Source organism: Microcebus murinus, chromosome 27 (genome assembly GCF_040939455.1).
Source record: "Microcebus murinus isolate Inina chromosome 27, M.murinus_Inina_mat1.0, whole genome shotgun sequence".
In the NCBI taxonomy this organism is placed as follows: domain Eukaryota; kingdom Metazoa; phylum Chordata; class Mammalia; order Primates; family Cheirogaleidae; genus Microcebus; species Microcebus murinus.
Window position 1 is genome coordinate 18,576,249 of NC_134130.1, and position 13,103 is coordinate 18,589,351.

Consider the following 13,103-nt stretch of genomic DNA (forward strand, 5'->3'; position numbering starts at 1 on the left):
TGGTTCTAGGTCTATGTTCTAGTTTTCTTTACTGAAACATGAATCCTTTGATGCCATTAGATTTTCTCTGATGCAACCTAATAGTTTAGGATCATAGTACAAAGGGCCCCATCTCAGGTCTTGAAATGCCATTGACTTTTCTATCAGGCCTTTGACAGGGGCATGTAAAAGTTATCTGACCCATGTGTCCTGGCTCTTCTGGAACTCCATCCTCACATTTAAACCATACAGGTGACAAAGGCCTCTTTGTTAATAGAAAACACTTCTTATGACTTTCTCAGTGTTCCAACTAAATCCTAGTGATGGGCCAGGCGCAGTGGCTCACGCCTATGATCCTAGCACTCTGGGAGGCCAAGGTGGGTGGATTGTTTGAGCTCAGGAATTCGAGTAAGAGTAAGACCCTGTCTCTACTATAAATAGAAAGAAATTAGCTGGACAACTAAAAGTATATGTAGAAAAAATTAGCCGGGCATGGTGGCGCATGCCTGTAATCCCAGCTACTCAGGAGGCTGAGGCAGGAGGATCGCCTGAGCCCAGGAGTTGGAGGTTGCTGGGAGCTGGGCTGATGCCATGGCACTCTAGCCTGGGTGACAGAGTGAGACTCTGTCTAAAATAAAATAAAATAAATCCTAGCGATAGCCTCAGCAACTGTGGCAGAGCATGCCGGGACTTACCGGCCCCTCGCCTGCTACCACAGCAGTGGGGTCTTTATCTCCATGTGTCTGGTCAATAATCCAGACTCTCACCCCGACGGGCCATGTCCAGGGCGGTGCGTTACTTTGTTTGTGATCCACTGTCAAAATACAACTTTCGGCAAGGGCTCGCATGCAAGTAGCTTATTTGGGGAAGTGACTTCAGGAAACCAGGGTGGTGGATTAGGAGGCATGAAATTGGGAAGAAGAAAAGCCCATGAAAGATCTGTTATTAAGTTGGTCACCATGGTGGGCACCTGGGGTGACCCCACCAGACCTCCCTGAGAAGGCTGAAGAGCTGCCTCCCATTGTCCACACGGGGGCAGAAGAGGAGACTCTTGTCGGTTGGATCTCGCCTCTGTGGATGAACACCTGCCCCCCGGGGCTCTTGCTTTCTCGCACTCCGGTCTGCGCAGTGTGTCTGCCGGGTTCCCGGAGGAACCCTGCCTTGGACAGTGGGATTGCAGCCCAGAGAAGCGATGGCTGCAGCGTTGGATGGGCTGAAAGGCTGTCAATTGGGCACAAGAAGGAACTAACTACACTCCTTTCTTTTTTCTAAAAATGTCCCCAAATCTGGTCTTGCATTTTTGTGTTGTGTTCCAGGTGCCTCACTAATGTTTTTGTCATAGAATCATGAAACATCAGAGCAGAAAGGAACTGCAGGGCCCCTTATGAGGGCCCCATGACACAGATGATGATGCTCAGGTACAAAAAGGCTCATGAATTCTGGGTCGGTTGCACAGCAACTCAGGGCTAAGATTAGACTCGGAACCCAGGATCCTTGGGTACCTGCATTTGGTACTTGAAACTTCCAACCTCTTGGAGGCCAAAAGATCATGTCCTTGCTAATATGCAAATAATCTGATTTACCTGTGGTCTTCATGCTCCACAAATAACTTCAGTAATGCTACCTGTGTTTATCTGGTCCTTTATGTTGTTCTGTGATGCAATTTTCTATACCTCAGACAGTTTCATCCTCACAGGAACCCTATGAGAGTTGTGTTCTTGTCACTTCATAGATTAAGAAACAGAAGTATAGAGAGCCGGTCAGTTGTCTGCCCATGGTCTCAGTTAGAAAATAGAATTCTGTCTTCTGAAATAGTTGGAATTCTGTCCTTTGAATTCATTTATTACAAACCATGGGGAGAAGCTTTATAAATGCTAAAGGAGTACACACATGTACAAACCAAGTCATTATTCAGAAATCTTTAATCTTTCGTGGAAATCTGCAGTTTCCAAATATAATCACACACACACACACACACACACACACACACACACACACACAAAGAAAAATAATTATTAATTTAAAATATGTAAAGCTCCTAGTGCCATTAACAATACAATGATTGCTTACTCCTCTATTCATTCATTTAAAAATGAGTGCTTGTTAATACTGTGGATGGTAGTTAGAACAGGCAAAGTCTTGCTTTCATGCAGTTGATTATTTATGTTAAAATTCACATAATTATTTGTGCCCATGGTTGGAGCTCAAACTGACTCCCTGTGGGCTGTGACATTTTTTACAGAAGCAGATAGGAAAGAAGAAACGACTTTGGTGCCTAGAACACGACGGTGAGCCGGAACACACCCTGATGTCGTAGATTGTTTTCAACATTGCAACTCTGTGGCAGAGGGAGACCAACAGGAGGAAAGAAGGTGAAACAAAGAACTTCTGCTTTCAGCAGAGTTTCCTTACCATTTTCACTTAAAGAAAAATAAGTAAAATTATCACACCCTCATCTTCATTCCTCTTCCACCAAGTTCCCTACTCTGCTCAGCCACCAATAAAAGCATCGTCCTCATTTCTAACTTCCAACACTTGCCTACTACTTCTGCCAGCTTGTGGTTACCTATGGGAGACATTTCATGGCCTGAAATTGTCTGGCTTAAGAAGCATCCCCCCACCCCAAATATGCATAGCAAAACTGATGGTAACATATGGCCCTATATTTTTTCCTTTCTTGCCAGTTCACTAAAATAAATTTACTTTCAATTTACATATTCTTGTCTACATTTCAGAGATTTAAATATATTTGTAAGGTCTGTCCTGTCTATCTTTTCTGAGATTATGCAACAGCTTTGCATGCTGTTTAGGAAATAACAGAAAGTTTTATGATTTTTAGAATCTTTCATTTCCTAAGAAATTTAGAAAAGCTTATGAGATCAGAAAGAGAAAGGCCAGGATGTCCTTAGAAATGTAAAATTATGTAAAATGTATAATAATTGTTTCTAGAAGCTAGAGAATAATATACTTTTCAAATTTGAAAACAAAATCTACTGCCTATAAAACTCGAAATAAAAATTCTATTAGGTACATACTATTCTTACACAACAAAAATTTCAGGAATGGTTGAAAAATATGGCCATATTTTTTTAGAACTGTAGAAATATAAGGGCCATTAAATGTCTCCCATAGGTAACCACAAGCTGGCAGAAGTAGTAGGCAAGTGTTGGAAGTTAGGAATGAGGATGATGCTTTTATTGGTGGCTGAGCAGAGTAGGGAACTTGGTGGAAGAGGAATGAAGATGAGGGTGTGATAATGAAGATGACGATTACTTATTGTGGACCTTTGAATTTGCTAAAATAGAAATAATATTATTTTCATCCAGAGATAAGACTACTGCATTGTTCTGGGAGAAAAACTGGAAGGCTCTAAGATAATGTCTCAAAAGACTGGCTTCTCTCTTCTGGGATCCAGCCTCAACCATTCCTGAGATTTTTGTCAGCAGAGTGCCAAATGTAGAAAGGAATGGCCCTGCAAACAAAGAGTGCCTCGTGCCTGGAGCAACAGTTCCCGAATGCTGCCCTGAGGCTTGCTTCGTCTGTTTACAGTCTAGATTCTGTTGCGGAAAACAGAGCTTTTGCCTGGGTCTTTACGAATCTGCACCAGGGTTAGCTCAGCAGCTTCCTTTACTGATCATTGGCAAAACACCACGTAACCATTACTAATGAGTAATGGGTATGGAGTGTTTACTCTAGAGACCCTTGCTTCTGCACTGAAAACCCTATGGTAGGGGCAGTAGGGATGTTTATGAAGTCAAGGGTAAAGTGAGACATTTTAAGACAATTTTTAGAAAAGTGGTTCTCAACTGAAAGCAGTTTTGCCTTCTGGGGGGACATTTGGCAGTGGCTGGAGACTTCTTAGGTTATCACAGCGGCGGCGTGGAAGGTGCTGGTGTCTGGTAGGCAGAAGCTACAGGTGTGGCGGCCAAACACCTCGCCATGCACGGCGCAGCGCTCCCCCACCAAGAACGCTTTGGTTCAGGGTTTTGTTAGCACTGTCATTTGACGTCCACAGCAGATGTGCTAAAATATATTACATGCCTTATTGTTACCAAGTAATGACTGCAAGGGCTCTCCTCATTTTATACTATCCGGGAGTTTACCCCTTTTCCCCTTTCTCTGTCAAGACTCACTTTGTTCTTTACAACGTCCTTGTATTTTCCCCAATTCACAGCCCCACTGTATCCCATTCCTGATCCCGTCCCCCAGAGCACCATCTCATACCTGAGTTTCAACTGAGGGATTAAATAAAAATATGTTGTATTAAAAAAAAACCCAAAAAACTGAAAGTCAAATGGTTTAGTCTTTAGGCTGCAAAATGGTCTCATAGAATATAGTATGCCTGAGCTAGGATATGTCCAAGCAGGAGGTCTCCTTAATGCATTTTACCGCTAATACTCAGGTTACTTATGATTACTTTTTAGTTATTCTATTGGCATTATAGGGTAGTGATCTCCTGACAGAGTAAATGCATATTGCTGCCCCCAAATTTGCTGCAAATATTCATATACATATAGGGCATGGAAAGAAGGAGAGACTAAAGTAATTAATAATAAAAATGCATGATCATTTTATTTAGAAAGCAAAAGAATATGGCAAAGCATCAAATAGCGTTCCTTTTTGCATGATGGAGTAGATAACTTGTAATGTTATCAAAGAAGAGAAGTAGAGTAAGGATTGATTTCTTCTCCAAATGTTCAGAAAGGCAGGTATTTCTTAACTTGATAAGAACTGTTAGAGACTTTTGGTCAAGAAAGGTAGAATTAATATAGAGCAGAAGAAAAATTATAAGGCTGGGTGGTGACTTGAAATTTGTAAAAAAAAAAAAGTTTTACATTTAAATTAGAGACATGGAAAGACAAGATTAAAGTCCCAGAGCGAGAGCAGGGTTGCTGTGTGTGTGCTCAGTCATGAAGGTTTGAAAACAGTATAATTAAAGTTGAAATCATGGAGACAGTGGTGTGTGTGGTTGTGTGCAAGAGTCTTCTCGTTGTGAAAGATGGAGCAGATGTTCATGCTTGTGAGATGTGGAGACAGAGATGTCTGATTGTGAGAGATCAATACTTTATGATTGTGGAGTTTGACATTCCTAATTTGATAAAGAAAAAAAACCCTCATGTGGTACAATATCCCCTGCTCCTCTCGAAAGATGAACAGCATTTCAAATATTATTTCCCTTTTAGGTAGGAGATAATAAATGACTATCATATTATGAAACTATACCTTTATAAGCATTTTCACTGGAATATAACATCATAAAAGTGCAGAGAGAAAGAAAAGAATAATAAGAGCTAAGGGTCCGTTTTGCTCTGAAAATTCTTTTGCAAGGGTGTTCTCACCTCCTAATCTCAGTGCAGAATCACATACATTTTTCACAATCCACATTAGAATACATCTCCTATGTTCACCTCTTTTGATGACTCCCATCTTCATGCCAAACACATTTCCTCAAAAGGGAGAGGCAATACATGTATAGTAGCCAGTAGGGTATTTTTGTTTTTAATTTTACTTTAAAATCTCCCTTAAGCCACTTTTTGTAATTGCTTACTTCAAACAAATGAGCCCAGCCAATTTGCCCGAGGAGACAAGAAATGCTTCATGTCCTTAGGACTTTCTGTCTCCCGTAGAGAGTTGAAATTTGGCATCCCACAGCCCCTTCATAGCCAAGAAATTACAGGATTTCTATTTCAATAGCTAGCTGCACTTGGACGTTTGCCTGATAGGGACGTGTGTCTACAGTCAGTAGCACCTAAGGCTGATAGCAAATCAGACGTGTCAGAAAATTTTTTCAGAAATTGCTACAGCTGCCGCGTCTCTGCTAGAAAATAAATAACAAATATATTGACATGCCTTTTCCTTAGAAGAGCAGCGGTGCTGATCAATGCTGTTAGAAGGGCTGCCTGGCCAAGCCGGGGGTGGCGTGTGACAGCCTGAGTTAATGCCCCGGACACTGAGGTCCCTGTTAGTCTAATTTGCCAGAGGAGAGCCCAGTTCTCCGAAGTGAAATTCTCTAGATGCGCTTCCAACCTGACACTACCACCATGTGCCCTGTGGGGGGTGATAACTTCTGCCCTATATATATTTTCTCATCACTGGCATTTCCTGGCTGGAACCGAGAGGGAGTCTGCTGAGGGGGCATAGAGCCGCCACCCCCCGCCCCCGTGCCCTCACGCCCCCTCTTTTTCTTCAAACAGGCAATGAAAACATCTTGCATAAACAAATTCCCAGTCATAACTAATCATATGAAACCTGACAAAAGTGTGTTATCCTACACTATGAAAATACTAATCAAAGAAGCTTGTCAATTGTTAAAGTTAATGATTTAGATATGCAACACTCTGACTAAATTTTAGTGGGTAATTACATAATTATGCATAGGTTAGCACAATCAAAAAATAGCAGTTGCCTCCTTAGTCTTTAAACTGTGCCAGGGAACCACAATCTCATTCTGGAAATGACTGCATATCCCATGATGTTTGAGAGTACAAGTGTGACAAAGGGAAGATTTTCATACATCTGGGCTCATCTTCCTAGACGTTCAAGATGAGAAGGGGGTTTTCTGTCAGTGCTCAATCAAATTTGTGGTTGAAAACACTGAATTTACAAGTTTCTATTCCCTCTTTAGCATAAGCAGGTTTAACATCAGAGGATGATCCATTCTAATTCACAGTGCTCCTTGTCTCCATCTCAAAATTCAGGATTTTAAATGCAAATATCTGTTAGTTTATATATTTAAAGCATTCTAGGATAATTTTCCTCAAAACAAATATCTGGAAAGCAAACTTTTTCTTTATTGATTTGTATTGCTCTATTGAAACCACGTTTCAATCAGAAAAAAAAAGAAATCTCCAGAGGGTGGACTTAAAATACTTTGTTGAATACGGCATTGAAGTGCCAGGATATTTTCTAGCACTTTCCAAAAATACATAGTGTTACTTAACTTTGGAATTTCTGCCTCAAGCTCAAAATTTGGGAAGAAAGGAAGAGTTAAAGGAGACCTGATCAGGTACATTTTCATTTTCTCATTTTCTCCTCTTTCTTCTCCTTTGCCTCTCTCACTTGTTCCTTAACTTATTCCTTGTTCCTGAGTCTTTACCAAGCCTGAGGAGCCATGAGATTTATCAGGGATATAAAAATAAAAAGCAGCACGATCTGAAAATTCAGAGGATTCTCCACATAGTTAGAAAAGACACGTAGGCAGACAGGTGCTGTCTATGAGGTAGGTGCTGGAATAAAATTATAAATAGAAGTTTATGAAAGTGGGGGCAGAAATGCTTACGTTTGCAATAGGAAGGAGGGACAGTTGGGGAAGCTCACAAAAAGAAGGTTCTTTATCTGAATCAGGAGTATTTGAGGTAGAAAGTGGTGTTTTGGGGGGTTGAGGTGCAGGAGGGGAGGACATTGGGGTAAATAGCCTGTGAGAAGATGGGGAAGTCTGAGAGCGTCACAGGGCTGTATCTGAAGGACTTTGCGTATCCAGAATTTATTTATGTGTAGGAGTATAAAGGAGAACTTCGGTAAGATCTCTTAGAGGGCCTCACTTCTGGGACTACAATGTACTGACTTCTTTTTCCATCTCACATGAGCATACGGGATTAATAAACAATGACCATTTTTCTAAATCAAAGTGTGTCAAAGTCTTTATGTTCCTTCCACAAAATAAAGTTAGTGTAACGTGTAACATCTGTAGATTCTCCACTTAAAAGCTTTTGTTCATGCTGCGTTTTCTTTTTGTTTCCATGAAAGAACCGGGAAAAACTTGCTCTAGAGTGCTCCAAGTGGGTTAAAGGTTTTTGATTGGATATCGTCATGGGCTGATGACTTTTGCCCATGATGGCATTCAATCAAAGTACGGAAATTTATCAGGCATCCTCTCTTAGCCTTAAAAAAACAGGATCTGAGACAAATCTATATGCTAATACCTTATGATAGGGTGCAAATCAGGGGCAAGAAGAATGAAAGGAAAAGAGAAGTGAGGAAGGGACAAAGGGAAAGCGAACGTGATGGGATATATTATTGAGGTCGCTGCAGCTTCGAAGGAAACACGTTTGCTCGGTCTTTGGGGCTGACTCTGCAGAGCCCGGGCGCCCCGTTCCCCGTCCCGTCTGCACAGTGGAGGGTGAAGGGTTCATCTCCTGGATCCTCCTCTTCACCGCCCACACTGGGCACCGTGGGCCACTAGCCCCCTGCCCTTCCCGGAGGGGTCCAGCACGCGCGTCACACAGCCATGCTGCAGCCTGTGACTCTGGAGGGAGCAGAACGGGGACGCGGCACAGCCCAGTGTGGACGGGGAGTCTTCTGAGGGGAGGAGCAGCCTGTGCAGTCCCAAAAATGACGATTTGAGCCAAAAGTACGTGTGCTGAAAGCTGTCATAGACAGAGCGGACCGCTCACCTCGAATGGCATACTGATTCACTGACTGTACATGTTCCAGAAGTTTCGAGGGCACGTTTGGTCCCTCAGCGCCGCCGGGGATCCATGCAGTCCCTCTGAACTGCCACCCGCGCGGGACCGCCGGTCTGGGCTGCGCAGGCGCGTCCGGCGCGGGGCGGGCGGTCTGGGCTGCGCAGGCGCGTCCGGTGCCGGGCGGGCGGTCTGGGCTGCGCAGGCGCGTCAGACGCGGGGCGGCGCGGGGCGGAGCTCTCCACCAGCCTGGGGACGCACGGGAAGCGCGTTTATCGGGGGGCTTCTCCCTGCGAACGGCGACTCCCCCCGGTCTCAGCATACAGCACCTCCTTTCTTCTTAGATTCCTGTGTACAGATGTTAACACTTTCAATACAAAGTTTCAAAACAATAGTGATTTTGTGAATGCCGTCACAGAAACAGGGTGCATGTTCAATGCAGGCCGACCCTTCCTTCAGGCATGAGTCCTGTGATCAGATAGCCAATCCCAAACAGACAGGAGTGGCCGCACACTGCGGGAGTCAGACTGAATGAGTTCTTCTATTATGGTTACTTGTGATAAATGAAAATAAAAGAACAACACTTTCCTGCTGGAATGAGTTCTTTAAAATAAAAAATATATTTTTATATATACATGAGAAATATATATTTTGATGTCACCCTTCGTTAATATTTTAATTTTAATTTAGAAGACAAGAATGTAATCTCTACCTTGTAAATTATATTTAAGAATTTATGTTTTGGATTTAGGAGACAAGACTGAAAGAAATATCAATGCCTATGCACAAGTGTGTTTTTAATCTCTTTTTAATTTCTGTTTCAGTCAAATCTGGAATGTTGATCTATTGTTCTTTGCATTGCATTGGACCTAGTCACTGCTGTGTTCACATCCTAATATTTCTGGAGACAGCTCCTTATTAGAAAAAAGACACTGACCTCTTACCTGAGTCTCCCTATCTATTTAATAGTTGTGAAAGGTAACCCATCTCAGGGCTTCTATGTACCTGCTGTGTTTCTAAACCACCTTATATTCTTTTTTTAATATTTTATTTATTTATTTATTTTTATTTCAGCATATTACAGGGGTACAAATGTTTAAATTACATATATTGCCCTGTCCCCACCCGAGTCAGAGCTTCAAGCCTGTCCATCCCCCAGACGGTGCGCACCACACCCATTAGGTGTGAATATCCCCATCCCCTCCTCCCCCTCCCTCCTGCTTGACACCCGATGAATGTTACTACTATGTGTGCACTTAAATGTTAAGTCAGTTAATACCAATTTGCTGGTGAGTACATGAGGTTCTTGTGTTTCTATTCTTGTGATACTTCACTTAGGAGAATGGGCTCCAGCTCCATCCAGGATAACACAAGAGGTGCTAGATCCCAACTGTTTTTGTGGCTGAGTAGAACTCCATGGTATACACATACCACATTTTATTGGTCCACTCCTGTATGGATGGGCACATGGGTTGTTTCCATATCTTTGCAATTCTGAATTGTGCTGCTATAAATCACCTTATATTCTTATCTTTTCCCTCCTTTCCTTCTCAGAATAGAAATATACAGACAAAGCATCATCCTACTGTCCTTTGTCCCCTAGTTAGCAAAGAGCCCACAGTAACTTAACCTTCATTTAAAAATGGCTGTCTTCACAATGTTATTGCTGATGAGTGGATATTTTCCTAGTATTAGTCTTCTTTTTTCTACCATTCTGTCACTTTTTTTTTTTTTTTGAGACAGTCTTGCTCTCTCTCCCGGGCTAGAGTGCTGTGGCGTCATAACTCACTACAACCTCAAACTCCTGGGCAAAGAGTGATCATCCTGCCTCAGTATCCCAAGTAGCTGAGACTACAGGCATGCAGCACTATCCCCGGCTAATTTTTCTATTTTTCTGTAGAGATGGGGTCTTGCTCTTCTTTAGGCTGATCTCGAGCTATTGGTCTCAAGCGATTATCCCACCTCAGCCTCCCAGAGTGCTGGGATTACAGGCGTGAGCCACTAGACCCACCTCTCTCACTTCTTTTATCCTTGTTAGTGACTACTAATTAGTATTTCTTAGAAATGTAATTCCAATATTATATTTCCTGGGTGCTTTTAGGAAGCCTTATTTGAGTCACTCTGCTCCTAGCTTTAAATCTGAGTTCTTTGGAGGACTAAACTTTTTCTTTTTAAATTTAGATATATTTTGAACATAACATGTCAGAACTGTTTTTAAATGAAGTGTTTGGTCATAGCAACGAATACTGAAGTCTTTCTATTAGTGGAAATCTCTCCCAGGGCCCACACCTTCAGATGCTTCAGAGCTGATAGAAGCAAAACATCGTTCTAGAACTTGAATTTAAAACATTTCCGTCCAAATTCAAACCAAACAGACAATTTTCACAGATGACACCAACTTTTACAGTTTCTTTTCTTTCCTTTTTTTTTTTTTAAACTTGTGTGAGATCGATGTCTATGAGACTTTTACTTTAGAGTCATTGATCGATGACTCTGAATGAGAATTCTACCATTCGGCGTCCATGCTTCCGACTAGGTTTGAGGACAGAGTCAAAGGGCTGTTCAGCCTGTGAAGTGGTAACATCAGAGTATCAGGCGGTAGTTTTACAATGTGTGTGGCCTGTCAGGAGCTGAAATGCACAATGCAAGAGAATAACACTAAGAGATGAGAGGAGCAGTTTCAGGGTAAAAAACTGACCATAAATGACTCCAAGAGAATTCTTCTGGAATGGTGGACTATTTCTCAAATCAACATAATCTCCAGTTTTATCAGTGAATAACAGGAAAAGGCAAGTGTTAGAACTGGACCTGGAAAAGCCTAATGTTTACACGTGAGAAAAGGACTTTTTCTGACCATTCGCCATTTTTCAGAGTCTACATTCTTTTCTCCATAGACTTCCTTGTTCTTGAAATTGCTGAGACTGATGGAGAGGAGACAGCGTTTACCATGGCTCTGCATAAAAAAAAATTTTTAAAGATATATTTTAAATTATAAAAACTTCAAATTTTATGAATGTCCAATTTTTGTATTAATAATGGGCACTGAAAAAAAGTGATGAAACAATGAAGAGAGACCTATTTTCAGTAACGACACTGATATAATTGTTGTTTGTTGCTTATAGTAGGGCTGGTCACTAAATGATTTCTCCAGAAAATAAAATCATAGGAGACAGAGACAATAATATCTTTGTTAAGCATAAATGAAATAAAAAATTAAGAAACAAAAATATACATAGCAGAACTAGACTTGGATTGCTGATCCAGACTCTGAAAGCAGGCACACCAATCATTTAACAGGGCTTCTGGGGAATTAGTCAATGAATATATGTATGTACTTTCCCAGGTCAGCAGTACCAGAATTACTTCTTATCTACTAGATTATGATCAGTTCTAGAAAAGTTGGGGAAATGAAGAAATCAGCCCAGGAGTCTTTATCTCTTTCACCACCTAAAACGTTCAAATCTAGTCATCCCCCAGCCCCATACTGGCATCAATCTCTCTTTCCATGTGACTTGTCTACTTAAGACCCTTCCATGGATGACCGTGATCTGTAACATAAACTGCAGTTTCTTGACCAGTGTATATGTTCCTTCACCACATGACTCTTAAGGAAATAAATGTCCAGTTTTGTGTTGCCACTTCAGTTGCACCATGAATTACAACTGTTTGTTGTATACAATTCCCTGAACATGACTTTCACATCTGTTATTCTCTTTGCTTGGACGCCTTACCACCTTAGTTTTTGTATACCTATCATACCCTGACTTAGTTTTTGAAAATCACCCCACTGTCACCTTCAGTAAAAGCTGTATGTGTATGATAATGTGTACATAGCTTCCACTCACTGTATATGCTTTCACGGTTTTGCTCCTGTCTGTCTTGACTGTACCTCACTCTCTAAGCATTGCAGGGCAAACTCTAGGCTTTATCCATCTTTCATACCAACATGTAGCTTCATGTCTGCTGCAAAAGAGTTACAGGATGGAAAAATTTTTGGAGGAAGAGTGAATGGATAAATCTAGAAAATATAATTAAGTCAAAAATAGTTTCTGGAAACTATTAAGTCTGTCACATTTAGTTTGGAAAATGGATCCAGTATTGGATTTAGGGACATCTCCAAAGAAGGCTCAGAAGTCTGGCCTTCAGAAAGGAGAGCAACCTTTATACAAACCCACAACTGCCTTAGCTATCACTGATAGCTACAGTAAAGTTGATATTTCTGAGTAAGAGTCCTTTGTCCCAAACCATTAGTGTTGCCTGGAGTGTTTTGTTTTTGTGTGTGTGTGTGGAAGAAACCAATGAATAAATATTTTAACTGACTATTTAATTCTGAGTTGGCTAAGTGTTTTAAAGATATATTCACTAAAGTATAAAAGATTGACACTTCAAGGTAGTATTTTTCTTTTCTTTTCTTTTTTTTTTTTTGGAGACAGAGGCTCACTCTGTTGCCTGGGCTACAGTGCCATGGTGTCAGCCTCGCTTACAGCAACCTCAAACTCCTGGGCTCAAGTGATCCTCCTGCCTCAGCCTCCCGAGTAGCTGGGACTACAGGTATGCACCACTATGCCCGGCTAATTTTTTCTCTATATATTTTTAGTTGGCCAATTAATTTCTTTCTATTTTAGTAGAGATGGGGCCTTGCTCTTGTTCAGGCTGGTTTCGAACTCCTGACCTTGAGCGATCCACCCACTTCGGCCTCCCAGAGTGCTATGATTACAGGCA